General features: G+C 40.8%; 1 long non-coding RNA gene across 1 annotated transcript; it reads left to right on the forward strand.

The window, feature by feature from the left end:
• The first annotated feature begins 986 nt into the window (after nucleotides 1-986).
• On the forward strand, nucleotides 987-3,375 carry LOC137915715 (uncharacterized). The gene is made up of 2 exons (XR_011106443.1): nucleotides 987-1,049; nucleotides 1,637-3,375. It is a non-coding gene; the product is annotated as an uncharacterized lncRNA (long non-coding RNA).
• The last annotated feature ends 275 nt before the right edge of the window (nucleotides 3,376-3,650 follow it).

Below are 3,650 nucleotides of genomic sequence, written 5' to 3' on the forward strand. Positions count from 1 at the left end.
AAAGGAATGCTGGATGGTGAAGACAGACAAGAGACAAAGACATGCCACATGGCATCGGATGACGCTGCATGGAGACCACAGGCAGGCCACAACGCCAGGATGGTGACCAAGACAAGATCAAAGTGTTTGCACAGAATTAAAAATAAATAAAAATAAAATATCTAATGCCTTTTAACAAAACCCCAGATCAGCATAGTGGAGGTAAAATCACAAAATGGTGGGTTCAAGGAGGACGACTGACTGAATGCCTGTCTTTTTATGGCTGAGTGGAAATGAGACGGGCCCTCTCAAGTCCACTCAGTCTTGAGACACGTTTGAGGCTACTCGTCCCCCACCATTTGCTTAGCTAAACACAGGAATGGGGATGTACCAGATCATTCCCCCAACTTTTATGACTCTGTGGAATGCGAGCCACAGGGAGCCATCAAGAACAGACAGTTTAATTAGATTAAAAACTAAAGTAATCTCAGGATCTAAATAAAATCTAAAATAATAGATGATTCAACGGTGGACAGGTAATTGCACAAACACACGCACACATCTAAAGAGACTTTTGACTGTACGGTACAAGACAGATAAGGAGGTTAGAGACTGACTTCAGACTGAAGGAAGATGAGACGACTAGAGACAGACTTGAATCAATTCAGATGTGAATTGAAAACTTGACATTTGTGAATATAACATGTAAATTTAATGCTTTTTCTACCATAGCAGGAGAGATCCCGGACTGGACTGGAAGCAGATAAACTCTGCCAACATATGGGTTCTCAATAGTGAAACGTGAAATGAAGGAAGGAAGAGGTTCAAAGATTTTATCGTGTGTCAATAAAGAAATGTGTTTTGTTCTGAGTTGCGAATGCAGATAGCAGCTCCAGGAACACCAGGAGAGACTGCTAAGCTGTGATGCAGAAACGACAGCCGACGGAAGCGCTGTACGGTCGAAGGAACATCTCAAGTAACAGCAGAGGAGATGCCTGACGGACTGGAGGCGATGAACCTTCCAGCCAACGCATGGCACCCTCAATAGGAGCATCTCAGACAAGCATAGGGTGAGAGGCACATGAAAACACTTTTGAACTTATTTCATCCCAAATTGAGTGATGTATATAATATGTTGTGAATGTGACGTAAGAGTAGGATTTATTTTGAGACATTGTATTAAACAAGTTAGACTAATGCTGATAGAATAGACTAGATTTACTAATGGAAGCAAGTTTGAACCATGGAATACTTTCATAGTTCAAACAGGAGGGATTGCACAGCAGTAATTAAATCAATAATTACTCTGGAAGAATAAAAATAATACTAAAAAAAAATTGTTTGCTGTATATATGTGTAGAATCACTAAATGCTGTTCCAGTAGCCATAATAAGTAGTTATAACGGTAATGATTTTGTGAATCAGGTGGTAAGATGTGAAACAACACGCAGATCAGATGTCACTGTATATCAGAGCGCTAGGCTAGTGTAGAGAAGGCTAAAATGAGGTTTGGCCAATGCACGGAAGAAACCAAAAGCATGGATGCAGTACATCGATTTGGTGAAGAGGAAGCGTTGAGTGAATAGATGAAGCACACTCTTTCTGAACGATGTCCAGAGAGCAAATGATCTGCCGAAGTTTTTCTTTGTCCCGACAGGAGGGCGAATCTACAGAGCGTGTTCGGTGTCGGCGTCTTCATGGAAACCATCAGGAAGCAGCAGACGGTCCAGACCGAGGAACGGAGGACCACTCAGGGTCATGCTGACGACACCAACGAGACGTGAACATCCGGAGTTCTTCCTGAATCCATCCGTTGCACTGCAGGAGGAAACGTCTCTTGCCAAACTGATCCAGAGATGCAGACAGGAAGTCTGATCAGAGAGAGGCGGTGAGAGATTGAATCACACTCATTTTAAGATCCGTGAGGAAGAGACCCTCACAGTGTAACGCAGGACAAGAACACTGACAGTGAAGCTGAATCACTTTCAAGAAGATTTGCTGATGGACAAGGAACGAGAACAACCAGACTGATCTAACACCAAGAACAGTTTGCATATTCCAAAGTGTAATCTGTTTGAATGTTTGTCTAGAGATGTGTGACTAGAAGAACGTCATAAAGTAATCTATGCAGATTAGGAGAGTTTCATAGGAGTAGTTAACCAACACCTGGTATCGTTATACTGTATTAATTGCAACTGTCAGAAATTTATGATTAAGTGGAGAAGCGTACGATGCAATTAGAATCCTAAAATAGATCAAATAACACTAATGAGCAGGATGTAGATTTAAATTCATAAACTAAATTTAACTAAACCATTGCTATTTGATATTCCAATAGGCATGAAATTAATAGAAAGATAGGTTAACAATTATACTAAAATAGAAGTAATAAGTCTACAACAACGTAAAAGTGTATAAGCATATGACTTTTGATAGCATTAGAGTAAGTAAAAGTAGCTAAATTATAGTGACAAGTTGAGTTAATAAGACAGTAAAAGATTGTTAGGATTATCCATCCATAATATAGACATTGTAATAATTTAATTTAGAGTTCAGAATGTTCCAGATGTGTTAAAACTTTGGAGCAATAAAGATAAAATAATCATGTCACTGTTTTCAAATTTCAGTGTAGAGAAGATAATGCTGGTAAAATGTTAAAGTAATTCAAACTAGGAGAAACATCGGTAATGCTCTAACGTAGGATTTGTTAATAAAGGGTTTGACAGTAACATTTAGATTGTGGAAATGAATGTTGTTTGTTTTTGTACTGATTGGATTTTATGTTTTTTTCATGTTTGTTTTCCTTGTTGACGAGGAATGAGATGTTTGACATTGTATTAGGAGGATTGTTAAAATGCCTGGATTGGGGGTCGTTAAGATAATCGCAGGTGCAGCTGGATTGTGGAAGGAATTTTCCCGTTTGAAAGATGTATGCTATATGAAGATGGAATCTGCAAACTACGGGTTTTTCGCCTTCCTCCCTGATTCAGGTCAGATCTTGAACGTAAGAACTCAGATCTTGAATGTAATAACTCAGGTATTGATCTTGATTGTATTGATTTTGTTCTGTGATTGTTTTCTGATAGTTTAGTTCAAGCATGTTTAGTTAGCACTGAATGCTTTGTAGAAACCAGAAGAATGTTAGTTTTACAATGAAAATACAGGAGGGAATGATAGGGTTATTTTGCTTATTTTCATATTGTTTAATGTTACTGTTAGGTGAAAAACAGTCCCATCTGGTGGGCAGCGATGTTTGCGCCCTAAAAGTATTGTGATGTCACTGGGTCAAGAGGTGGAGCTACGAAGGTGATAAATAAACATGTTCCGGTCAGCGGAACGGAGTTGGTTTTGAGGAGCGCGCCGGACCACCCGGTCTTGGCTGCGCCAGAGAAAAAGCATCCGTGCCTCTGCCTGCTTCATTTCGATGCGTTTAAAATTTAATATCACAATGTTAGAAACTTTATCCCTAACAATCATTCAGATGTCTTGTGTTTTTTATGTTATTGCAGCTCCGGTGCCCCCCCCCCAAGAGTTTTAACGTGTTTTTCTCCTTCTCCAGGGGACCAAGCCGGAGCTGACTCCGGCTCCACCGCGGCGGCGGCGGCGGCGACCGAAGCGCCCTCCCGCCGAGACCCCGGCTGAGGCCGCCGAGACCCCGGCTGAGGCCGCCG

The sequence above is a fragment of the Brachionichthys hirsutus genome, unplaced genomic scaffold, assembly GCF_040956055.1.
Source record: "Brachionichthys hirsutus isolate HB-005 unplaced genomic scaffold, CSIRO-AGI_Bhir_v1 contig_376, whole genome shotgun sequence".
In the NCBI taxonomy this organism is placed as follows: domain Eukaryota; kingdom Metazoa; phylum Chordata; class Actinopteri; order Lophiiformes; family Brachionichthyidae; genus Brachionichthys; species Brachionichthys hirsutus.